This window comes from Harpia harpyja, chromosome 5 (assembly GCF_026419915.1).
Source record: "Harpia harpyja isolate bHarHar1 chromosome 5, bHarHar1 primary haplotype, whole genome shotgun sequence".
NCBI classification, from domain to species: Eukaryota; Metazoa; Chordata; class Aves; order Accipitriformes; family Accipitridae; genus Harpia; species Harpia harpyja.
This window is the reverse complement of record NC_068944.1, coordinates 37612368-37640005: the sequence shown is the minus strand read 5'-3', so window position 1 is coordinate 37640005 and position 27638 is coordinate 37612368. Positions and strand designations below refer to the sequence as shown.

Sequence of the window (27638 nt, the reverse complement as noted above, 5' to 3'; positions counted from 1 at the left end):
GTTTATGTTGAGCTGCAAGATGCAACTAGAAAGCAAGTCAAGGTGTGACTGTTGGAACATGAAGTGGTTCCTCGCAGATGCTAATGCGTACAGGCACTCACTCAAAACCCGCCCCACTGCCAGCCAGCTCGCTGGGAGCTCAGAGACTGCAAACCTTTGAGACTTCAAGTCTCCAGTTCACACCCATAATTCAGAGTTTCAGAGCAGGTCTCAGATCTTATTACCTTATGCAAGAGTTGAAGATATTGAGCACAATGAACCCGAGAAGAAAACTAGCTTTGAATGCAATGGCTTTGGTTATCATTTCAAGGCTAACAAGTTCGAAGACAGCTTACTAAACTTCAAGCCTTTGTAGCCAAATGTAAAACAAATTTAGATTTTAATCATAGAAAGATTGTTAATTTAATGACTAGAAATTGTGTCCATATAAAACCAGCAACTGTGACTTGCCATACCAGAACCCAGTCTCATGGCTTTCTTACAGGAAACAAGAAGCATTTTGCTGGCATAGATGAAAAGCCTCTCCAGGAAGAGAGACTTAATTATTTAATAGAGCAAGCCAAAAGCCCTTTTATGACAGTCTTCAGGACTCTCACTCCATATAATGTTCCTGAAAAAGAGCATACTTGCGTCTTGGGCCGCTTGTACACCTAGCGGTTAAAGTTCATGGGGCTGATAAGGTCCCAGACCCTTCCTCCAGAACTGCTTGTGGCTTTTATCCAATCCTCTAATGCAAAATGAGCACACAAGTCATGTAACTAGGGCTATGAAAAATTAGTATAAATGGGGACAGACAAGTGCCCACCCCTCAAGTCTACCTAGAGGCTCTCACTTCTTATTTTCCATCCTTTTCTGCCCATTTGAGCAGACACTCCCTTCCCTGCATAGTGCTTCAACTAAGGTGAGGGGGAGAGTGATGATCCTACCAAAACTAGCACGGGAGCTAGGGAGTGCTCTGAAGAAGATAGGAAACATGCACCAGGGGAACTCTGTCACATCCTGGGGACAAATTACTCACTGGTCTGCCTTCTCAAACCTTTCTTGGGCAAAACAGCAGGCATTCTCATCGCATTTTGTTTCCTAGGCCTGGGGGCAAAAAATGTTGCCCAATTTCTCCACACCACACGTCTGCATGGCATAGTAGCCTCACACAAGTCACCACTTGTAATACTACTGCTGTTGATAACCAGAATTTCTTCAGGTGGCCATCCTCATGAAGTGCTGACTGCTCAGAGGATCAATCCCAAATCAGATGGAGCCTTTTATGCCTTTGTCCCAGCTGCAAATCCCCAGCACTTCCAGAACAGGTTGGTAAAAGCACAGGCATCAGAATCACCAGTTTTACATTAAACAAAATGCAAGTACTTAACAACTTCTGTCTCACTGGCACTGTAATTTAACACTGCTGACACACATCATTTAGTGGGCATTTATTACTTTGGCAAGAATTTGTATCAACATAAGATTAGGAATAAAGCAGGCTAATGTTTACAGGTCTGAACCTAGTCTTCACTGCAAACTCAAATACATTTTGTGAGCACAAATATGCAGCAAGCATGCCTCATCTTTTCTAACACTGTACTCTGTGGAGGACAGCATATTTTTGAGATCATTGGTTTCCCACTACGTCAAGTGGGTGATGTCTCAGTGGTGAGTCTTAAAAGTCCCAAACATGTCAGAGGTGGAAAGGGAAATCAGTAATCCCATAACAATATAACCTTAATAGCATAACAATAATCCTTTTTTGTCCCTATAGAAATTGGGTACAAACATGGGAAAATAAGGTCAAAAGGTGAGCACTCAAAATTAAGTGATGCCAGAACTGGAGCTTTCGGTCTGTCTCAAACATGTATCTCCTACATGCTCTACAATAATGTAGTCTTTAGCGATCTGAACAAGAAAGCCTTATCCTTGCTCCCCAAACTTCTGCCTTAATCAGGATCTAAAGAAGAAGCTGCTCCAAAGCTAATCAGCAAATAAAACACACATTGATGTTTTCAAAGCAAATTCCAGCAGTCTGTAGTCAAAACATCAGCAGCATAACCACCGTAAAAGGGCTGCTAGAGAAGGGAAACATGAGCAAGTTTCAAAGTTGCGTAAGTGTTTAACACTGTACGTATTATTCGTATTTTATAACAGAAACCACGTAACTATGAAAAACACTGCATAACTTAAAAACCATCATAATTTCTATACACAGTTGGACTGCTGCATGCAATCCCACCATATCCCACCCACTAGCATAAATATTCATATTTGGAAGGACCGAGGGGAAGCAACATAAATACCCCTATGCATAGTACTGAGTTTTCACACTGATCAGTTCAGCACATAGGCTACAGCGTGTGCATGGCTAACCTGCAAAATCTAACCATTTATCTCTCTTAAAGTAGTCAAGCTATTCTGAGTACTTACAACTGCCCCATTTATATAATTCTGTATCTGTTTCATTAAAAACAAATTGAAATAGCTTTGAAATATTGATGTTGAGAAGAATTTTGAAGGCTCGTTTTCTCTTTGGGTACTTAGAATTTCATCATCTCTTGTGGTAAACTAGTACACTACATCAGGAAACAGTAGCTTCTACTATTGTTTTGCATCTCATCAATAAAATGAGACCAAAACCCAGCCAAATTAGATGACTGATTTCTTTTTTAAAATTCTACTTTATAGGTTAGGGTAAAGAATTAACTATGTTCAGAAGTCTGTACTCATTCAGAATTTGGGATTTAAATTGACGTTTACAGATCTAAGAGTGCATAAAGGAAAAGTCTGAAAATTATCTTTCACATTTTGCAGTAGTCACAAAATTTTTTTAGGTCTCTGTATACTTGTTTTTTCAACTCCCAAAACTAGTGAAAGAGGGGATTTGGAGTAAAACCAGAGACTCCTTAAAGTCTTCCCAATGATATCATATAGTAGAATATCTCATACCTCCCAACCCATGACATCCCTCCAGCCTTCCTGCAGCTGAACTCTGAGTTAATGTTTGGCAGAACTTCCAGGTAACTTCCTCAAGTAAATACAAATACAAGAGGAAAAAGTACCAAGCCAAACTAACTGGGGATATAATATGTGAGATGGTCTGGAGATTGAAAAATATAAAGCCTAAAATCTGTAGAAGCTGCTGGCGGTGAAAAAGATGCATGCCTGCACTTGAGAAGTTCACTATGTCAAAAAAAGCCCCAAAAGAACAAAACCAAAAGGAAATGAAAAAAGCATGTGTCCAAAAGAAAGGGGCAACAAAATCTACACCTAACAGGTATTACTAGGCAGAGAACTCCAGAAAACAAAGGATGCGTTCCCGGTGGCAGTACATCTTCACTCACCTCATCAGCTTTCAAAGCCTGCCAGAGACAGATCTACAAAACTTGTGAGGAAAAAAGTAAAACTGTCATTGTTGTATACATTATTTGCATCTCACTACTACAAATAGGGGAACTTACCCGTAACTACTCTAAAAACAAAATTATCCAGGCAAGATCCTTCCCAGCAGCAACACAAGCAGCAGTTCATACTTGCCAACTGTATTTCTTGCAGTGTGGACATAACTTTTTTACAGATAAATAGATTTAATTTACATAGTCTTCAAGGCAGCCAGATAGAAAAACAGTATTGATTTCTTGTCTGACCTCCTGCAATTCAGCACTTCGATCTAGTGAGCTAAAAAGGCAGACACCCCAACCCATGGTTAAATACCGTAGTCTGCAGCACACAGCATTTCCTCAATGGAGAAGGAAAGCAGTTATGGCTGACCAGGGTCATGCCTTGGCAAAGACCAACCACCAAAATGCAGGCACAACTGGAGGTGGTCGCTGTCTGGGACACTGCCACCAAAGCAGACCTCACAGCAAGAAGCAGAGAGAAGGCACCTCTTAAAAATGGTATCACCCCCAACTGAAAAGTGTAACCTCTTGGCAGGTGGGGTTAAGTATTTTGTGTTTAAAGGTACTGTGAAAGAAGACAGAGGACTTATCCTCCACATGCCCTGACCATAGAAGAAAGAACCTGTGAAGAGCCTGCAGAGGCTGTACTCATGAGAACACTTGGGAACACTTCCCACATTGTTTTGGGTTTTTGTTTTGCTAAACATTAATGAAACTCACTGTAGCTTACAACTGAGAAAATGAAGATAGAAACAAGGATAAGGAGATAGAACAAAGCTAAATATAGGTATAGTTACCTGATGCTTTAGATAACTGGTGAGTCATTTGAGTACTTGCACTAGAATTAAAGCATTCAAAAATTAAAGGCTGCTGGTGCTCAGTCTATAAAAGAATGGAAGACTACATTACCTGCATATCCAGGTTACATCTCACAGATGCTTTTTCCCCCCCTCCTCCCCAAGATTACCTGTATTTTATGTTACAAGATGAATCCATTTTGTTCTTTATGCAAAGTTCTTTAACACAAGGAGTACCATTCATTTGAAGATACTCAAAATATTAAGCTAACAAGATACGAAGCTATCATCATTCAGTACTCTTCTACATAAACACCTTCTGCTTCCCTTAACACTGAAATTTAAAACGTTGACTGTGACCAAAATAGGTGAGTGAGTGCAGTAGCTTGGCATAATCATAAGCAAACGTTCAAGAAAATGTGATCTAATACTTGCAATTTAAAATTATCTTGCAATCTGCCTTACAAAGTAAAGAAAACAAAGATATCATTCAAGTGAGTCAACGTTTTCATTACAGGCTGCCTATCATAGTGAAAACTCAAGTGAATGAGCATTGCAGAAGAGCATGTTCTTGTAGAAATAAGTTATCAAGACGTAACTTGAAACAGTCACAAAGTAAGCGTGGTGTATATACGTTTATTCATTTCTTTAAACCTGTTCTTATTAGAACACAGAAGGAGAAGACAGGCAACAAATAGAAAGCTCTACAGAGGACAAAACCCTACTGGAATAATCCACAGGTAACAGAAAACTTGATTTAGAATTGATGCAAATATATCAAGCTTGGATATCAGAATGATTACATTTTAATGTGAAGCAATTCTGGATAGAGATAACAAATCACACTGAAATGACTGACTAATTTTTGGCTGAGGTCATGTATCTTAGTTTTGCTTTGCTTAAGCAGTCCATCACAGAGTGCTTTTGATCAAATACTGTTTATATGACACATGAGAAAATATTTCACTCCTCTGAAAGTTTACAGCACCTAACCTAATATAAATTACAAATTGTGGCTGCAACAGGCAGCAGCAATAAAAGAGACAAAGTGAATCCTTTTTTTTTTTTTTTTAAACTACATTAAACAGATCTATGCATAAATGTCTCTTTCTGGAAAATACTTTATAGATCAGAAAACTATTTTGAAGATGTTGGCACATACAAATCAGGGAAGGCTGATTTAAGTTCCAGACTGTGCATTTACCTAGCATAAGTATTTATACTTATTAAGTCTATTAAGAACCTTATTATTAAGAAGCTTGTTAATTGTTAGGGGTAACAAGCTCTTCTCATGCCGTGGTGCCATAGTAGGAGGACTGCGGCCAATGGTGAAAAAATAAAATCAGCTATGAATGAGTTCACTGAAAAATTATTTTTTATTCTGTCATGGTTTAACCCTAGCCAGCAACTAAGCCGCACACAGCCACTCGCTCACTCCCCTCCCCAGTGGAATGGGGGAGAGAATCAGAAGAGTAAAAGTGAGAAAACTCGTGGGCTGAGATAAAGACAGTTTAATAAGTAAAGCAAAAGCTGCGCATGCAAGCAAAGCAAAACAAGGAATTCATTCACCACTTCCCATGGGCAGGCAGGTGTTCAGCCATCTCCAGGAAAGCAGGGCTCCATCACGCCTAACGGTGACTTGGGAAGTCAAACACCATCATTCCGCATGTCCCCCCGCCTTCTTCATCCCCCAGCTTTACATGCTGAACATGACATCATATGGTCTGGAATATGCCTTGGGTCAGTTGGGGTCAGCTGTCCCAGCTGTGTCCCCTCCCAACTCCTTGTGCCCCCCCCAGCCTCCTCGCTGGTGCGGTGAGAAGCAGAAAAGGCTGTGACACTGTGTCAGCACTGCTCAGCAATAATGAAAACATCCCTGAATTATCAACACTGTTTTCAGCACAAATCCAAAACATAGCCCCATGCTAACTACTGTGAAGAAAATTAACTCCATCCCAGCTAAAACCAGCACATTCTTTGTACTCTTCAGACTTCAATAAATCAGAGAGCCTAATACTAGTTCCTTGGGAAAAAATAAATAGGGATTCTTTTCATCCAACACACACTCTAAGAAACAGGCCTGAGTGGAAACATTTAATTTTATCACATAACAGGAAATTCTGGATCACCTACCATGATAACAACCATGACATTAGCTATGCTTATGGAACGATAAGGGCTACCTTGAAAAACTACATTTGGTGGAATGATGCAACTTCTTGTAAGCTGGGAGACAGCCCCAGAACTGGCAACCAGAGTGGTAAAATTTCAGGAGGAGTGAGGTCCTGAAACTGGAAGTCTACTTAAGGCTCACCACGTTGCACGTAAAAAGAGCTATTTCCCTCCATGAAGAGCTCTTTTCAGTGCAGAAAACATGCAGCCTCTGCCTTCTGAACAGCTCAACGCCCCACATTGCTACTGATCAGCACTAACCAGGGTTAGGTGAAAAATCCACAGTAGGCATTTAATGCTCAAAAGGAGCAGTCAATTGATTAATGTGACTTACTGGCCCATTTCATACGTCAAGTCCCGTATGCAATTGTATCCGGCAGATGCAACAGGAGGGTTATGCCACCTAATGCCTTAATTCTGTAAACTTTCCCACTCAGACAGGGCCCCAAAAAACTTTGTGTTAAACAAAAATTAGATTCAACACAGGAGTTAAATTCCTTTACAATAGGGATTCAATGTGATCAGAGCAGAGGAAACAATCTCTGCCCTGTATTACATGTTTTTGGAACATCCTTCTTCATAAATTTAAGTTACTCTTCCTTTTAAAAATTTTACAAAGTCCAGTATTTGGTTGGTGGTGGGTTTTATAGCTCTTTCAGGGAAGTAATAAAATCACATACCTAGTATTTTGACAGTGTACTTCTGGCAATTAATGTAGCTGAAAATTTTATTGTCTCTGAAAATGTATCCACTAAAGAAACAGCAGGAACACCTAGTTTGTGTAATTATTAGGGGGTGGAAGTGGAAGATCTGTGCATCTCCTAGGAGAATAAACTTTACAATTGTCACGGCTGAAAGAAAAGCTTCCAAAAGAACGAAGCTTGCAACTCATCCTGAGTCATTTCTGCATATCAACATTGACTAGTAGCTGGGACCTTATCAAACTGTTTGTTGTTTTGGTTTGTTTGTTCTGGGGGGTTTTTTTGTTTGTTTGGTTGGTTTTTTTAAAGAGTTTAACTGCAAAAAACAATCAGAATACCTAGAGGCAATCCACACACCTCCACCCCTCGAGTCATCTCCTCTAGAGAAATTGACTGCAGAAATTCAGGTCAACATGAGACGATGCAAAAGCCACAAAACTCTTTTACATCTCTGCTTGGCTTCCAGCAGTGAGTGCCCAGAGCCACCTGGGAGACAAGGGACAGCTCCAGACAGGGATCAGAAGGGTCACAACAATGAGTACTTCACTGGACACTGTACTCCAGTGTGAATGCAGCCCTCTTCTCCAGCTGGCAGCCATACAAAACATTTGACTCTGATCCCTGTACACTCATATGTGCTCAAAGACTTTCCTTCCCATCACCATTTTCTTCACTGCCTCGGTTTGGAGAGGACTAGTGAAGGATGAGACCTGACTGGTTTTTTATCTCAGTGAATGTCCATCTCCTTCCTTTTACTAGACTAGAACTTGAACATTACATGATGGAAAAGGGTAAGACCACAAGGTGATCCTCCTAGCAGTGTCAGGCACCTTAAGGTTTGAAGGCCACATACAATGCAGTCAAAATAGTGCTGGAAAAGACAATTTATTTCTCTTTCTACAGTTGATGACCTTCACATGACTACTTCTCTGAGAAAATATGAAGTACTGAATACAGGAACTCCAGCAAGGACCTAACTAAAGCCCAGAAATACCTGGAGAAGCAGCAAGAAATGGTGAATTGATGTTTACAAAAGTTTGTGTAAACTGAATAGAAGGCTGAGCCTTAAGATAAGCAGAGTTCCCTCGGTATGACTTCACGGCAAAGAGACTTTCTTGTAGTTTTAGGAGTGCAATTGTATACAGCTATACACAGAGATATGATTGTCTTCATACTATTGACTGATGTCTCTCAGTATCACAGCAAACTTTGTGGTTCTCTTTTTCCCCCATCATCAACTTCAGATATAGTTCACCAATATCACAATAATATGGCTGAGTCTGAAATCCTCCAAGAAGTGTTAAATGAGCAGACACCAAACAAAAAACAGGAGATCACACTAGCAGTGAGAGAAAGATTCATCTTACAAGATCTTGTCCCTTCTCCTCTCTGTTTTTTGCAACTTTCCATTTCTTCACACGCTGGCCCCCCCACTGTCAGGAAGGACCGCTAATTTCAGCTCATTCTTTACCTGTCAGAAATGCCCTGCCGGACTCTCTCGTCTCACCACTTCTCGCCCAAGCCATCCACAGACCTGTATCCCTCTTCTTTTCCAGTCTCTCTGCAAAACTAACCACACTGAAGAGAGGCAGCTCAGAGAGCCTCATCTCCCTCAACTGCTTTACTTCCATGTGCTGTCCAAGCCTGGCTCTGTCTCTCTAGCTTTGCTTCTCCTCCAGTGCCTGCAATACTATCTCCTGAGCAAGCTTTGGTGTCCCTTCTTCCTTCTCATGACACCACTCACCCTTACGGAGATCTGCTCCCTCCCCTCCTGCCCATCATGCCTGTTCCTCCTTCCCCAAGACTTCCCCTGTGTCCTGAGGCACCAACTGACCCTCTTGCCCCAGCCTCTCACTAACTCAAATCCCTTCATTAAGCAGCTTCCAAACACGGCTCAGCAGTGCTGCTGAGCAGCACAGCAACTTCAGTCTCACCGTCAGCCACCTTCTACCACCACTTTCCCTCTTCCAGGGCAACACCTTTGCTCTGCTGGCCTCCTGTCAACACCTCCTTCCTCACCATGCACAACTGCTTTGCTACTGCTTGAGGGTCACTGAATAGGCATGTCGGATAATTTTGTGTTGGGTATATTAATGCATGCCTAAGGAACAGTAAGCCGCTTATTCTCATCTCAGGTGTAAGGTTTTAGAACAATTTTGAAGACAAGAATGATGAAGGACACATCAAAAAATGTGAACTGCAACATACGTTTGCCAAAAGTGTATTGGGCTAGACTAGTCCAGTACCTTTCCTTAGCACTGATTTTTCTAGATAACAGCAGCACGTATATTTAATCTCTAGACTCTGCTACTCTAATCCTTATGAATTAGAGTAGCAGAAATGGAAGGAACAGTAGCAGCATAAAGTGCAAGTTCAGTAATCAAAAACCCTGCTAAAAATGGCAAACATCAGCTGGAAACAAGAAAAGAATAAAGACCATGTGCATGTCAGTCTCCACTATGAGCTGCTGTTATGAAGCTATATGCAATGAGGGTTTTGGGCAAAGACTATCGCAGGAAGATAAAAACATATTATGAATTATGAACTTTCAGTGAGCTGGAGATGTGCAACCTTTTCCTCTGAGAAATAGAGCTAAAAGAACAGCAGGACATTTAAACCAGTTGAAGAAAGAAAACCACCAAAAATTTTAAGCCACATTTTCAACTACTCAAATACCTTCAGCAGAGATACTTCAGCAAACAATCAAGATGAGAGCACGTACCTTTCAGAGGTGCACACTCAGTAAAAACTATATTGTCAAGAAAATGTAGTTTACTTACCAACATTACTCCTTTGAATCAGCAGGGACACAACTGTTCAAAATACGGATTGGAGGGAACAACCGTTCGAGGAACAAGATTTCTATGGCTCAGAGAAAACACATCAAGCCTATCACATGTAACACATAACATAGCGTGTGTTACCTGCAGCACAATCAGTAAGATGAGTATACACCAATGAATTCATGCATCAGTATTCTTTTGCATAGGAGTACAGTCATATTTTTATATCATGCAGCAGAGCTGCAGCACAGTGTAAGAAAAGTTGGTGCCAGTAGAGGGAGGCAGTTGCTCTCCAGGACATGCATCTTCACATTCCCCGATGCACAGTAGGAAGCCAACAAGTTTGTTTTTGTGGAAGTGAACTCACCCCTCAGCCATTGTGTAAATGTGGCTTTAAATCAAGCTGTAATTAGATTTTGCTAACAAAACCCCTCTTGTTGCTCCTCTTTTCCAGCTCTAGACAGGAAATAAATGTATTCGTGAAAGAAAAAAGGAAAAAAGTTTATGCCTCTTCCCGGAGCACGTCCTGGCACGCATGCAAAAGTACGTACAAAACACAAAACAATAAGCTTACGGGACACTCAATCTTCACATTACATAGGAACACAAAGATCTCTCAGCTGGTCCACTGTTAAACATCACCTCGCTAATCAATATTCTGCTTCACCACATTAACCTTGTTAAAAGATACTAACAGTCCAACACTTGGAGTCTAGCTTTTCTTCATAAATTTAATTTACTTGGCAGAAAACACAAGTGGAAATCTTCTGCTAAAGACTCAGGCAAACTAAGACTGCCACGTATTCATTTTAGGACAGATCTTTTCCTTCCCTCTTATTTTAAATCTTCTGGTCATAGCATTCCCATTTTTAACAAAATAGCTTTATCCCCACTCCCCCCGCCTTGTACACACTGGTACCCCTAAAATAAAACTGTGTGTGTTTTTTTTCAAATCCACTTTACTGTAATACATGTTGCACAGGGTGGTTTTATTTTGTTGAAGTTCTTTATGGACTAAACTGCATATTTCAACTGCACTTTACATTGCCATATGAGGAACTGCATAGCAAATGAAGTTGAGTCCACTCAGAATAATAAACAGTTTCAATTGTACTTTGACTCCAAAGCTTGCAAAGAACTTTATGGTGGTGGTGACAATAGTGGATACAATGGTAAGCCGGTGCAAGGAAGTCAAGAGGACGTGCCCAAGGCCACACAGCAAGTTAGCTGCTGATCTAAGAACAAAAGTTTCTGCTCTTAATCTACACCTTCTCCCCAGTGAGTCAAAACCTACTGATAACTATCTGGTCTTATAACAGTTTCAGATTCTTTAGAAGAAAAGGAAAAGAGACTGACCACTACTTACTTACATGCATGCAACCATTGCTTAGGATTAAGTTATTTACAGAAGTTGCTCATTTTTAGGAGAGTCTGAAAAGCATGTCTTTTCAAAACAAACTTATTTCAAGAACATACGCTCTAATACCCTAATTCCTTACAAATCTTCTACTATGCTGCAAGTTTTAAGAAACCTAAGGCTGGTTTAAACAAGTCAAAAGATAACCTCATTCTGAAGTCAGTTTGCAGTTTAATTTCTAAATGAAAAAGATCAAGGTAAAAACAAATATTGGGAGTACATTATCCTCCTACACCTGTAGGAGAATTCTTAAATTTGGTTTTTTGGTTGTTTTTTTTTTTTAAATAGCCAATACTAGCTCTTCCTGAAGGCAGGATAATGAAGTTTGGTTCAGTACCAATCCAAAATGACAATTCAAAAATTCTTATTATATGCACACAGTTTCTGCTTCTGAAACTGTAAATTACCTGAGCAAAAGCTCACAGGTATTCAGCATTGTAATTCTTACTGTATCTCTACTAATACAAAAAAAATTTCAAATTAAACATCCGGCATAAAAGAATCCTAAATTTGCCATAATCCAAGAGATTATAGGTACACTTATTTTTGCTCACCTTCTTTGACCAGTAGAAAACAAAGGTTTTGTTCCCCCCCCCCGGAAGTCTGGAAATTGGCAGTGTAGTGCCATGATCCACGACTGCATGAAACATTTGGAATATTAATGTCTAACCAAGCCAACAATTCAGAAAAAAACTGGGGGAGAAATCCCATAAAGCATGTAGCCAATGCTATAGTGCTGTAACTAGTAAAGGAAGTTTCTATGCTAACTCCTAAAGTGGAAGCATACAATAGGATTAGCCTTATCTTATTTAAGTTTCTTAACAACAGGTCTACATCTTCCTGACAGCATTGTGTTTCCATCAGGACTCAAATTCCAAGTAAGAGTCATTCTTAAAATAAAGTAGCAATAGCTATGTTTGGCAGAGCTGGAACCATGAGGACAACACAAACAGCCAAAACAGTTTATTCAGGTTTTACTTAAGAGGAAAAACTAAATTTCAGGCTAGACAAAAATAAGACACAACATACTCAAAGAAGCTTCCAGACTACCATTTTTAGGTCATGCCCTGTACTTTCCTGCTTTTAAATTCATATGTAGGAAGGTCAGATCATAAAGTGGCTTCCACTGTGGCTTTTCAATTCAAATTATTCTCTACGTAATAATTAGTGCCTTTCTTCTCATTACTTACATACTGTTTTGCTAGTCTGAGAATTTTATTTGTATTTATTTATGAGAAGCTTTTTTTAATCCCTTCAAAGTACCAGCATCCTAAGCGTAGCTATCTCATGCTCCATGAACTTTAGTGCAAAAGCTGTAAGTGTTTCTTTTCTTCTTAACAACTTCATTACAGTGTTTACATGGGAATACAGTGCTAGTACTGTAACCATGCAAAGCAAACATGCTGTAGTAAGCTTTATTCAAAGTATAGCTTTAAAAGTCTTTATGGCATACTCCAGCCTGGACTACCAGTGCTAGTGTAGGGAAAAAGGTAAAAGGAAAACTAAATGACAGACCTTTCATGCTAACAAGAATTCTGGAGTAGTCAAACTGAAAACCTATGGGCTAAACATACAGCCAAAATGCATCAACTTGTTTGTTGAAGTCAACTGCATCTCAGTTCCACATAGAAAGTCCGAGTAGAATTGGTTGAATATTGGGAAAATCTTACCAAAAAAAAGGGGGGGGGGGGGGTAGTAATAGGCCTCTTTCTTCTACTAAAGATTTGTGTTGTTCCTTATAACATCCCTCCTTTGAAAGAGTATTGGGGGGCAGTACCTCTGGTAATTTGATATTCTGCAATGCAAGACAAAACTTGCAAAATAGCAGCCAGGGAGAAATTTATGACTGTACAAACACTAAAATCCAGATTTGTCACTGTGATTAAGTGATGCTAATGCTGAGGCATTTTGCCTGTCTTCAGGAAACACTTCAGAAAATAAATTTAAGCTGTTCAAATTTCTTGGCAATATCTAATATCTGAAATCTCTACTATGTCTAAGTTAGCAGCTACTGGATATAAGCTGTCCTTATGTTTACAGGAAACATAATAATCACACTGTCACTGTATGCTCTCCCACACTTCCATCAAAGAAGATTTTGTAGCAGAATATACACTCAATACATCTTAAAAATTCAGTATTTACTCTATAAGTAAAACTATTCAGTAGTTTGAAAATTTACAAAATTGTTTTAAAGAACATTTGAAACTGTACTGTAGTTCAGGCCTGTAACTCTGATGTTTTCACTGTTTTCCTCCAGATAAACAAAACCATTAATATTTGTAATTTGGATTCACGTACTTCTCTATCAAGTCTCACATGGTAGCCTTTTCAAAGGCAGTAATGCAACTATCAGCAACGCTGCTCTCCATCTTAATAGTATTCATTATCACCTTCTCCATCCTCTCAAGACAAAAAAAAAAAAAAAAAAAAAAAGTAGTCCAAAAGACTTCCAACCCCAGACTCTCATACAACTCAAATCCCCATCTTCCTCTTTGCTAACCAACCACATCCCGAACTACCCCTGCAAAAAGGGCCTCAATTCCTCTACATCATCTTTTCAAGCTACTTATTCACCACAAGATGGTTAAGTATACGGGAGAGAAAAATGGTTAGAGAATAAAGAAACCTGGATCAAAGTTACTTAAGAAATGGAAGTAGAAATTCTCTTTTTAAAAAAAAGATGAAATGTACTTCTGGCAAGCTAGCCTACAAGCATCAAGTCGCGATTTTCTTTCCGGTGGAAGTTAGTATGACCAGCACACAGACCACTGGTGAAGGACTTCCCAAGGAAATACAGAACTTGGGGAGAAAAGCCATGTCAGGGACCCCATCCTAAGGGCTATTTTAGAAAAGAATTTCTGCCAGAAGTAAAGCGCTTAAGCAAGACTGAAATCCCATTAAGGAAGAAAATGAGAAGGAGAGAAACACCAGCAGCCTCTTACAGTAGAGAGTTTAAATAAAGTCAAAGCTATTAGTGGGAGCAGAGGGAAACAGGAAAGGAAACAAAGGCATAAAAGTTGGTGTATTATGAAAATCTGCACTGTTGGTTTCACTTCTTCAAAAAAAATATAGTTCTATTTTAAGAACTTTTTTGGACTGAGGCAGAACAACACTGTTGCATTTTACCTCCTCTAGCAGGAGGAAACCGAAGAACATTTAATGTTCAGAGCTTCTTCTGTACAAAGCGGAAAATTATTATGCTAGCCCTTAACACTCCCGTTGAATGAAGGCCTGTTTTTTGGTTTTGCCCTTTTTTTTGTTTGTTTTTGAGGGGAAAAAAAAGACTCCACTGAAAGGAACACATGGCATGTACATAGAGCTTCTTTTGCTGATATCACTACCACAGAGCTAAGCACTTTAATTCAGGAAATGCAGAAAATAACTGAATGATTTGAGAAAAAAAAATCGTAAGCAGACTGAACTTGCTATTTTGAAATTCCAATCTAGTATTAATGGCAATAAAGCAGAGAAAAGCCATGAATAAAATCCAACACCATAATATCCCAGAGATACAGCAATGCCTGAATAAATCAAAATCACCAGTTTTGGTTTGCGGTACAGAAGTTTACATTTGAACACAGCTGGATCGCAGTCAACTAGCCAGCTCCCATAGCAGCACCTTCAAGCTGTATTGATTTCTACGGAAGAAAAGGCACTGTAAATCTGCTTGAGCAGCATTGCGTCATTCTTTTGGTTGGCTTGAAGAAGTAAATTAAATGTTTTCCATTAGTACAGTAAAGAAGCTATACAATTTTGTTTTTATTTCAAATACAGTCTCAAGTTACGGAACACTTTAGCTAACTCTGTGGCAAGGACTACATGTTTCGCATTTGTAAAGCCAGCAATTCATACTTATGTGAAACCAGATGTGTACACTGTACAGTTCCCATGGCTGTGGAGGTTTTTTTAAATGTGTTGCTGTTGCTTAAAAAAGACCCCGCTTTTCAGCTAAATCATGGAATATACTGAAGCAGAAACAACATGCTTTCACAGGGAAGGGAGGAGAGGGGGAGAGCAAAGGGGGTGGAAGCAGAAGAAAACTTTAAGGGAATAAAAACCACACACACAGAGCAGCGTATGAGCAATGCTGTAGTACAACAAAGAGCAGAACAGTTCTGAGAAGCAATAAGCATAACATTACTTGAGGTAACAAGAACTCCTTGATCAATTATTCATATAATTTACAACAACAGTTACAGCTGCATCAATGAAAAAAAATCTAGGGCAAATATAAAATCTTCACAGCTATGAAGTGCCCTTGATTTTCACCAGAACATTTGGCTGTCTCTTATCATGTGTTTCTGGTTAGCAACACACCCCTCCAACAAAGAGAAACAAGAGACAGAAAGGCACAGAACAAACTGCCTTGCTGGAAGTAATGACAGTGTTCAAGGCTGCATTTCAATCCTACACACTGTGTATCACCAAAAACTGACAGTACCCTATACTGTTGCACATGAATTGTAACCACCACCACCCCACTCAGGTACATCCATGCACTCCATGGGATTATGCAGATACTTTCTATGAAGTCTTTACTCTCTCAATGTGTACAATTGCACTTTTAAAATAACATTCAGAAGAAATACTCTATTTTTTTAGTGCATGGTTATCTCAACTTGTATTGTTTCATGTACTCTCAAGGCAAACGTAACAAAAGGAAACATTAAGGAGAGAGAAATATTTCTGGACTGTTTTTTTTCCTCCAGTTTGAAGTCACTATATAATCATCATCATCAGTTTTTTTTGTTCTGCCAAGGTTTCAACAGAGTATCCTCAGTTGTTCAAGATGACCTTGCTAGTGGACTGGAGAAACACAGTTGAAACTGAATTCAAAGTGAGAAGCAGAGAGAACGGGAATGGTGTAAGAAACAAATGAGTGGGCCTAACTGTGCTTGGTGGTCTTACTCCCAGGTGTGTACAGCAGATCATGAACTAAGGGTTATGGGGTGAAATGCTGACTGTGCTAATGGGAAAACTCACACGGATTTTGATTTTACTCTATGGATGGTAGGATAATGAACTTTGGTCTAGTTCAGAGCTCTAATTCCAGTCTAAATTAGAAAGATCGATAAAGGATTAACATGAAAAATATGCAATTCTTCTCAGATGAATCAAGGAATATTTATTTAAGGAACCTTCCAACAATGAAGTTACCACCTTGCAGCAGCTATTTTAAAAAAATGCAGAAGTTGACAGACCTTTAGAAGGACCTACGTGTAATCTTGAAGAAATCTGTAGAAAACGTTTCCACTACTACTCACTTTTTTCAGCCAATTCTCTACACAAAGTTCAATTAATCTTGTCAGTATGACAGAAACATGGTGCATATATCATCACTACATTCAAAAATCCTGGCTATCTAACAAAACCATAGTATAGTCAAATCTCCCAAAGTGCCTGGGTCTGTAGCGCTGATACATTCAACAAAGCTCTTGGGGTCGCATTTCTTTTTCATCCATCAGCATTTGTCTTTTACAAGCAAGAATGAGTTCTGGATGACCATACTAAGAAATAATTACAGTGCTGGTAAACAGAAATTCATCATATGCAAACCTCATTCTCCTCCCATTGCTGAAGACATCCGAGAGTGTTTCCATATTTTTGTGGCCACTCGAAGCGAGCTCTGAATGCAGCAATTAAAGTGGGATACATTTCTAAAAACAGAGCATGCTGTAGAGCTCTGAAACAGCCTGTTCCCTTGTCAACAAAGAACTGCAGATACATCTAATATTATAAGGAATTACTTCTGGCTCAAAGCTACCATGTACTATGTTGCTTTTTCCCCCCTCCCCCAGCATTTGCTATGACAACATTTGTACCAGGTAGCAAGCAACAATACACACAAAAGAAGAAGAAAGCTCAGAGATGCATTTGTGTGTTTATTTAGTAAGAAAAGAAATCGTTATTTTGAAAATTGTATCAGCCATGTCAATTCGCTTGAAAAATGAATCTCTTTACCTTGATGTAAGACTTCTGAGCTCCTGCTAAGGCTGCCTGGCCTGTTAGGAGGTCTTCATCTTTAGCAGAGGTCTCTGGACGGAGGCAGGTCCTGGAACTCCCAGAGGCTCCTTGCACCAGTGCCTGGAGACACAGCAACAGGGAAGGCATTTAGCTTCATCATCGCATGTCATCAAAGCCACAGTTTTAGGACAGGCAACAAGCATCCTTTTAGGTTGAATCTTTTGGCTTAAACAACATAAATTTCAGAAATCAGAAACGTACGCCGCCTTCTGGAGACTGAAAGGCTGCAAAGAGGTGGTCAGTGATACCAGACAAGCACTCAGTCAGCTCTAGATGTTCTCTAGCATTTATACTGCTAGTCCTAACAGCATCATCTCCAAACTCTGAAATTTAACAGGTGACCTACAGGTGAGTTTCTCTCATGTCATTTCTTTCCCCGTACTGAAACTGCTCAGAGACATGCTTTGGGAATGCTTCAGAGCAAAGAGCACAAGTGGCGAGACATCATCTTCTCGGGAGAGCCACAGAGTGCTGTGCCACTGCAGGCAAGAAACCCTGCCTGCAAACCACCTTACCTCCCTGCGCATCACCTCCACCCAGCTGACAAAGCAGCCCTTGTTAAATATGCACTCCAGAACACTGTCTTTTGCTCAGAAAAATTCAAAATAAAAATCCTTAAACTCCACCATCAGAAGGGAAGGATAACAACAAGACTGCCTTCCTGAAATGAATGCGATTCACTGCTGCTTCTTACATGCAGAACAGCCATACAGAATTTAGTAGGTTACAAGATGTGACCTCAATCCCTGTTTAGGTTTTATGTTCTTTTTCTCAACAAGCCACCTCAGGTAAGATCAGCTCTAATCATAATACTCTAAAAAGAAAAGTACTCGGGTACCTGAGATTTCTGGGGTTTGGTTTTATTTGCCGGTATGTGCTCAAGCACCCTTACTGGCACAAGCAGATGGCACAGCAGCTTCTTTTAAGCAAACATTTCTGAGCCGTTTCAAATTTTTTTAATTTTCTACTCAGTTACTCACTCTAGAAACCTGCAATCAGGTTACAGACCATGTGATGAAACACAAGGTTCCTTTAACAAAAATATCAAAAAATATTTGCAGAAACTGTTTAAGCACAAATTCAAGAAAACTGTTGTCTCATACAGTTAACACACCAAAAGGGCAGCAGTATTCATCAGATATCAATTACTTTGAGTTTCCCCACTCCCAATCTTTGGGGAACCTGCCTGAGTTTGGGTCTTGACATTAGTACACCTAAAACGAGAGTTCATTTGTGTTGGGTGGGTGGATGGAGCTTCGTCTTGGAGACTGGCTGCCTTTGAAACAGTGGTACAAAAGAAACAAGCCAACAATGGAGGGATTTCAGAGACAGATGGGCACCTTCATGTAAGTGCTTATAAATTAGAAAAAATAACAAAAGGAAGATGAAGGCATAAGCATATTCAGAGTGACGTAGCATTACAGCTACTCAATTATTATGGGACTGCTGCAGTATTGTTATTCTGATATTTGGTGAAAGAAGAAAAAAAATAAACAGCATTTTAAAAACATGGGAGAAAAAAAAAAAGAGATATTTTCCCACCTTGCCTTGTTTAGTAGAACAAAGCTCAACAGATTACCAACCAAAACCACACTTTTATTATTACAGGTTATTCTGATATTCCAAATCACTGTATTTTAAGCAGTAATTCTGAACTGACACTCATTTCAGTTGCAAAACCAAAGCAACTTTGCAAGCAAAAGGATGGCAGCAACTCATAGTTTAAAATCCCTGTAAGTTCACATTCGACAAATCAGAGGAAAAAAAGGGAACATGGCCATTAATTGCAGCTAATAAATCTGTTCCAGCCATGTTTCTTGGCCAACAGCTTGAGCAAGTTCAGGTACAAGCACTTTTATCTCCACGTTGAGTGACAATTTTTACAACTATCAACTGCTCAGGACAGAAGACACCCCCAAAACGCCTAGAAGGCTGCTAGATGTACTGCTTAAAAAGAAAACCTTGTGACAAAATACTGCGGAAAAAAAGTTTGTCTTTTTGTGCAGGAAAATACTCAGCTTAACGAATTCCTCCCCTTCTGCCCTGTTGAAATTGGAGTCCCTTACTTTCTGCTTTTCCACTAAGTTGCTGGGTTAGAGTCTGCAAAGAATATGGGATGTAGATCCCAAATTTACATCTGGTGCTGGTAATGCAACCAGTCTCCTACAGGAAATACATGTCACAAAGTTGAATATATTCATGTTTAAAGAAGAAAGTATGGTATGAATGTATGCATGTATATGCATGTGCACAAATAAATATATATATATATAAAAGTAGCTGCACAGTTATCAGTGAGCTTCTCTGAGGCACTCAGAACTGCACTTGAAAAATTTTTTTTATGAAACTGTTTTGTATTTATAGACTACATCCTGAGTTTCAGCCTTTATCCAACAAGCTGGAGACTTTGTATGACACACATCGTTTCCTGCTTCGCTGTCCAGTATCAACAAGTCTTTGGGCTTTCTTTCTAAAAGGAGTTTTCATCCTCACATACTATGTTCTTCCTCTCTTTCATTCTTTTGCTAAGTATGAAATCAAAGTTTTAACACTTACAAAAATACACATCTCAAGGAAGAGAAGCCAAACCTAATTCGGAAGGATCCGTGAATGAATGAATGAATGGGCTTCTTATTCTAACAATCCCAAAGGCACTGATCTAAACCTTCAAACCTCACTCGAGTCTACCCTGAGTTTTCCATAATCCAAACTAAAGTCTTTTAAAATGTAGGATTTCTTGACAAAGAAATAAGCCGATATGGAAACTCAGCAGCAGACAATCAAGCGTTTGATAACTTGATGCTTTGATAAGGCGTTACCTTAATCGCTGTCACTGGGGAGAAACTGAAGTCAGGAAACTGAAACTACACAGCTGGAAGAATCTAGCTACTCAAATAAGATATACCTTCTGTGCCAAAAGAGAGATGAATGCTTTCTACAGCCAAACAGAGCACAGATCCTGAGAGAGAATAAAGATACTTAACAAAGCAGAAGCAGTATAGGAGATCTCAGCTGTACACATAACTAGAAACAAGGAAATATTTACCAATGATATTGTGCCAAAAAATTTCAGCGTGTTTAATGCAGACCCTAAATTTTCACAGGTGCTGAGTCACTACTCTCACTTCTCTATAGCTTTCAGGCAAAAAACTCACATCAAACATAAATTAGAAGGTGTAGTCAATTTAGACAACACGGTTTTCATAAGCATTAATTAGTGGAGTTTTGTTAGAAAGGGGCCATATCCACTAATTCCAGCAGTTTCTACTCCTGTAGACGGACATGTTTTCATTAAAAACAACAGTAAAACTAAGCTGTAATCTGCTTACTTATTCAACATTAAACCACTGAAAAGATGGAGGAATCAAATTAAAGAAATCCAGAAAAATCAGAAGTCAGGCTTCACACAATTAATGTTAACATGTTCATACTTCACAAAGTGTTACAATAAGCATTACTCTGTATTACCTTTGCTGGCAAATAAATGCATAAGTATTGTCAATATTGGAGGGTTTACTTCTGAGCTGGAAATCTTAACTTCCATATTTGCTGACTATACACAGCTGTTGAAGAAAAAAATTCACCCCAACTTAGACCAAAAATAATAAATTTCATCACAAAGTAAGAGACCTATAAGAAACTAAGAGCCTTACTCACCACAAAGTTTGATGAAACTACTGCTGATTTTCCCAAGCAAGAGTTACATCAACTGGACAACTGGAAGGTAGCAACGTCTTTAAAAGTCTCACAGTTTCACTACCACTATTGTTGCAGCTGTGAGCATCTCACTAGAAGACTCTGATCAGCAAAGCTATCCAGCCACTATATACTGTCAGGGAAAGTTACAGTACATTTACAGAAGCAGAAGGTACATTAATCTCCTAAATGTTAATTATACTGACAGAAAGCTTCAATTAGAAGCAGATTACCAAGTCCAGTTTGCTGGTGTGTATGTATGCATGTTTGAAAAACATAGAGAAGAGACACAAAGCAGAGTTTCGTTTTATCCTCATTAGTTTTCTGTCCACATTCTCAGATACTCTCTTCTCTAGTCTCCAAGACTGAGGACTTCATTTAAGGTTTGTATCAGTTATGGATTAAGCACTCTGTGTCCATGGAAATACAACAGGTACAGACAAGTTATCATTTTATGATCCACATGCACTGTTGCACCATTTATCAGGAAAACAAAATGGAGTCCTTAATGTAACCATATGATTACTTACAAAACCAGAGCTTCTGTCCTTCCAACCTTTCTCACTGGATTTCTTATAAATTTATAAAGGTAAATGATAAAGCATGCATTTATTCTAGGAACTTTTTAATGGACGTCTAGCACTTTCTTGGAATGAATCACAAACAGTCATGGAAGTATAATAAGGGAAAAAAAAGGAAGAAAACAAAAAGGAACACAGAAAAACAGGTTTTCTGGCCACCATGCTACCTGGTTCTGCAGGATGGGTTTTATTTTTCTAGAGTTAAAAAAATGACTGAAAATAAGTATAGACATTATGATGGAAATAATTAGGGTTCTTAAGCATCAGTGGGCAGCCCAGTAAAACAGGACTCCAAAGATGAGTATAAAGAGATGGTGTGTCTCTTGAGGAAGAAATTGTCTTGGAGGGCAACAGAAGGCAGGGAAATCACAGTACTTGAACAAAGCAACAGCATGGATGGACCTGATGGGTTTCCATCCTGCCACATTCTTTGTGTACCTGAGTTACAACACTCAGATGCCAAGCAAATTAATGACAACAAAAAAGCAGTCAGATTTAGGTCTGCTAAGACAAACAGCTAAGGTAGTTATCAAAGAGGATAGACACAACTGTCATGAGGAACCATTCCTTCAAGAAACTCCACTGAAAAGCAGATGATTGAAAGCACTCTCCACCTGAAAACACAAACACAATTCAAGAAGTACCAACTAAAAACTGCAACTGGGAATTTATGAACTGAGTTTATATGCTAATGTACAATCTCCTACCATCTTCAGTCTCTGTGAATGTACACCTCTTGCCCAGGGACTTGAAAGAAGAAAGCCTGCATACTTATGAACATTCCTGGTTTCGGTGACAACAGCTGAGCTAAGAGTTCGAAAGAAAGGCTGTGAAGCAGTACGGAAAACGAGGTATATGATGAAAAGCAAGTATAATGATTCAATTGACAAGAGAAGATAGGCTTAAAAAGGGGCCTGGTACCATGATTTATTTCAAGTAAATATGACTAGGAAATTCAGTCAGAATAATCATGTCTCTTAAGCTTTCCCTGTGAAAGTGAACAGAAAAATAACATGCTGCCTTCTTACTATAAACATTACAGAGAACCATAAAATAGGTTACAGAAGTTGAAATTAAGGCAAAAGAAGAAACCCTTTGTAAGAGTTTCTGGTGACTTCTCCAGCAGTTAAAAGAAGTCAATTAAGCTCCTAAAAAGGGCATCATTAAAGTAATTAACAATCTGTCATTCAGGGATACCAATATATGTATGCCAATGAGATTCATGACTTGGAGGTCTTGAAAATGATTGAAGACTTGCATACAGCCCTGCAGAGTTCCATTTATAAAAAACAGTGTACTCTCCGAGTCTTTACTAACGATCCAGGGAACATACAACGATCCAGTGTCACCATACACTATCTTAAAGTTATGTGCAAAATATAAAAGTTTCTTAATGATGTCCTGTATGTAACACCTGAAGTAAACCAAATTCCAAACTGTCCTTTTTTTGAGTTTGCAATTTAGCTTTATTCATTTTTCACAGTCCCCAGGAAAGCATAACCACTTTGTAGTTCATGAGTTACAAGCTAAGTAATTGGTTTGACTTTAGGACAGGCATTAGAAGCAACCATATGCTATCAACATCTTTGCCTGCTATTTGGCAGAAATATTAAGACAAGACATTCATGAAAATATACATGAGTACTTACATGCAGCTGAAGAGGCAATCATGTATGTTACACTACCCTGTCTGCATTCTCACAACAAACTTTACAAAAATTAGCAGCACTTAAGAGCTGGAACTCTACTAAGCATAACAAAAGCACGGAACTAAAAGCATGAACTATGCATGAGACAGATTTTAGACCTGACAACGGTGACACCTCTCTCTGGCTTTTAATAGTGACACCAGTATCATTTTAAGAAAGATACTCTGGAACGTATAGACACTTTCAAAAGTCTTTGCAACATCAAAGTTAGACAAATGTTACTTAATGCCTTCAACAGATTTGGACTCATGATTGTTTTTGTTGCAAATCCAGCCACAGTTGGAGAAGTAGGATTTTTAGGCAAATTACAAAACAAATTTGCTGTAGCTTCTGATCTTCCCCTCATCTTGCCATATCTGCATAAGGCAAGCTGTGCAAGAGACATGGCAGTCCTAAGCCTTCTATCCTGGTACTGAACTACCATACCACATGAGATGGATTAGTTCCCCCTTGGGTATGACCAAGGGACAATGACCCACATTCAAAACAATAAAAGTGACACCCAATCCCATTAAATGATCAGATGAAGAAAGCTCTCGGGTTTTCAGGACACAGTTAGGTGCTGAAGTAATACTTGCCCAAGCAATTTTGCCAGGAACAATGCCAGGGAACTGCAAGAGTGGTTCTCCAAAGTACCTGAAAGACTAGAGGCAGTACGGCACTTTCATCAGATCTATGGGAAGACCAGGAAGTTTGAAAGTACCAGATGGTTACTGAACACCGAGTCATGCACACATTTTGGAGGAGTTTCAGGTCACCTTCGTTTGCTCACTGGCCAACACAACAAGAACTGAATTTACAATATAAGCTTGAGAACTAGAGTAAGTACAAATTACTAAAACGAGACATTTGCAAACACAGAGAAAAAAAAGTTCAGAAGAAACAAGAAACAACTGGCAGGAGGAATCAGCTGAGGGAAACAAGTCATCAATTTATTGTTTCATTAGGCATGACTGAAATAGAGATGGACATTACAGCCTGCAAAGGCAAATTTTCCTCTGGCCTGAAAGACTCTCCAGCCCACACTTCTACATGCAAGCTTCCAGGTAAAGAATTTTCATCAGCAAATCATTAAAACCCCAAAGTAGCAAGAATTGAGTTTAATCTATATTCACTTGAGGACAGCCACTTGCTTACCCTGCATCACACCCAGGCTGTCAATTCTCTCTTCACAGGTCAGTATAACCAGGAAGACTAACTTGGTTCCTGGTTATTCAACTGTATTTGGTTCTCTTCGGACGTTTTACAGCTGGAGGAGGAAAGGATACAGACAGGTGAACTCAGTTTTAGACTTTAAATCAGACAACAAATGAAATGTTAGCAATAAGAGACATGAAACAGATATATCATCCATAACAGAAAATACTAATTCTACAGCTGGGCTTCAAAAAACCCCACAGTCCACTTTGCTGGGAATAAGAAGATAAGCAAAGCTTCGACTTGGGGTCAGGCCACAGGGTCAAACATACAAAGAGAACCTACATCAGAGATAATTTCTAAAACTGACTTTCCAAAGCACAAGAGAATGAGTGCCAAAGTATTTATAAAACATACCAACACTGAAAAAACCCCAGGTACAAGGGCAATATATAGTAGTGTACAGACCTCAGCCAGGCACAGATGTGCTGCCTGCTGCAGTGCTCAGTCCTACTCGCTGTCACCAGCCAAGCTGGGGGGCCCACCTCAACTCTTTTGGCTCTCACACCCAGATTTTGTCCGCATCAGACCTAAGGCAGGGAGCTCCCCGGGACAGTATATAACTGGGGAGTACCCTAGGACCCCGCACTACTGACCAAGCTGGGGACTCAAAGAGTGTCAGGTCAACACACCCCCGAGTACACACACTATAAACTTTTGCTAGAAACTACATTAAAGTATGACTGTTGTTTATTACATATACCTAATATTGGGCTACAAAAAACCACAAGCAGTTTAATGCCTCCCTTTGTGACCTGTTTCAATATTTCGCTATCTTCATTGATAGGAACAGTAAAATGATAATCACACTTGCAGGAAAAAGAGTGCTGGGTACAGGATATCAATGATCCAACTTTAATGAGGCTGCAGAAGGAATCCTTACATCACGCCCAGCGACACATGGAGACAGGACATCTTACCAAAAGCCTTCCTCCCTGGGCCACTAGTAGTGGAGCCCACCCCTAGGCCATGGGCTCAGTGCTTAGGACAACCCAGTATATGTTTACAAAAGCAGGGATCAAGCACGACATGCCAGCTCTGCAAAGTCTACCTTCATCAGAGGCATTTAATTATAACGTTCTCGTGCTGCACATCACAATTTTGAGAAGCAAAGAACAGCTTCATATACTGATGCAACTCTAGCTTAGAAATAGGCCTTTGAGGCAATTCTGTACAGAAGTAAACAATACAAAAGATCCCATGATCGTTTACGTTTCTTTGTTTAAAGCTAGTTATCAAAATCTGGTTATTGGTTAAAAGATTTTAATGAAAATACAAATTATTACTACCCAGGACTTCAGTGCAGTGCTACAACACTTCCATACCCCAGAGGAAGCGACTCCAAGCGTCTGCTCCACTACAAGTAGCGGGAAGCTGGCAAACACAGGCAAGGGGCAAGCAGCCAAACCAACTACTAACGCTAAGAGCAGTATAAATCAACAGTTTGAATCGGAAGGTTTTACACTTCCTTTCTGAGGACTTGGCCACTCACTGCTTCTTTTATAAACACGTAGCAACCTTGTATCAGGTCGCTATGGTAAGGCATGAAAGTAGCAACAGTTGCAGAATACCTCCATCAGTTTGACCTTGATTTGGGCAACTTTTTTGTCAAATGTCAAACCAGGAGAGAAGCTTAAGAGACTATATTCTCACATTGTTCTGACAACTCAAACTTTTGACACTTTTCTTATACCTTATAAATTAAAAATACCAAGTAGGACATCAAGCAGTCGCATTGTATCACTAGATGCAGGATGAAAAGCCACAGACAACTGATAGGGCTTTTCCATAGGTTGCCATGTGCATAGTCTTCCTTTGATAACTCTCGTCCTCACTGAACAGCACTGAAGTCAGGGAAGAAGGAAAGAGCATACAATATTTTTAAAAAGCTTTCAAAATAGGAACAGAATTCATAAAGTAGACAGTTATTTCACAGCAGCAGTCAGAAAGGAAGAGAAAGGACACATGGGAGGTTGCAACTTGCCAGTTGCACGTCATTGGTCCATAAAGCAAGGTCTCTCTTCTACCCTGAAGCCAAATGGCAATTGAGAGATCATCCTACCCTGTCACTCATTCTGAAACTACCTAGCAATTCTTTTTTAAATAATAGAGATGGACCACTAACACGTGCACTGGTTAATCTTTGGAATTTCAATGATCTCACAGCTAAGAAAATAATGCTCGTCATTTGGGTTACAAAAAGATCTCCAAAAATACATGCACCATTTTTGTATATCAAATTACGTATTTTTCACTGGAGGCACTGACATATCCCTAATGATGCCCATTTTTATGATTCCACCAGACTAATAAAATGTCAATATGGCATTCTCCCTTGTAAAAGTTCATAACATTCACTGTATCAGATATGCTGATGTTCCTGCAGAAAATTCTGTGCAAGTTATCTACAAAGATAGGCACCCAAACAAGTATTAAACTCCAAACATTGAATCTGAACATTCTGAATTGTAAGCTCAAATATATGAGGCATCTAAGGAGGTGCTTGTGTAACATACAAAATTAAGTATCAAAAGCACTAAAGACAAAAGGAACAAACTTTGAAGTCCAACATCTAAAGAGATTTCTACCTTAATCTTTACTGCAGTGCTATCATTTCTACGGCTACATTTTCACACTGTACAGACAATGCATTTAAGTTTCCAGTTATTATGTTTGTGTGCTAATAAAAAGGGGGATAAATTTTCAGAAGCATGCCTCCTCAGACCCTGCTGAGGGGTTTCATATGATGCAATTCAAGCAGAATATGTTTCAATTTTCTTACCACAAAATAGGCAATGATTATTTTATTACACTTCGAAGGAAAAGTACTACACCAAAAGTCACCATTTGGTCACTAACTGTAAAAGTTACAATAAAATATGTGGGATGTGAACAGAATTTGATAGGTATACTTAAAATACATTTGACATTTTTCTCTCCTGTGTTTTATGTTTTTAATGATCTTGATAATCTTTGCTCATTTTACATGCAAATAACCTAACTAGGCAAGTTAACTTTTTAATCCAGCAAATTTCAAGTGATTTTCAACATATGAAGAATTGTTGGGAACAAAGTTTCTTTGTATTGACAACACTTTAGCACTTACACTACATAGCAATTTATTTGGGATGTTATAATTTCATCCTGTGTGGGTGTCAAATGACTTGCTTCA

The 27638-nt window shown here is 39.2% G+C and overlaps 1 protein-coding gene across 2 annotated transcripts in view; it reads right to left on the bottom strand.

Annotated features, from left to right (window-relative positions):
• FAM110B (family with sequence similarity 110 member B) overlaps nucleotides 1-27638 on the bottom strand; it is a 115624-nt gene that overhangs the window by 67140 nt on the left and 20846 nt on the right. The window contains exon 2 of one of the 2 annotated variants that reach the window (XM_052788311.1): nucleotides 17221-17343. The exons of the other annotated variant lie outside the window; for it this stretch is intronic. The gene's annotated coding sequence lies outside the window, so the exon portion shown is untranslated. The remainder of the gene's footprint in view (nucleotides 1-17220; nucleotides 17344-27638) is intronic. 2 annotated transcript variants of the gene reach the window in all.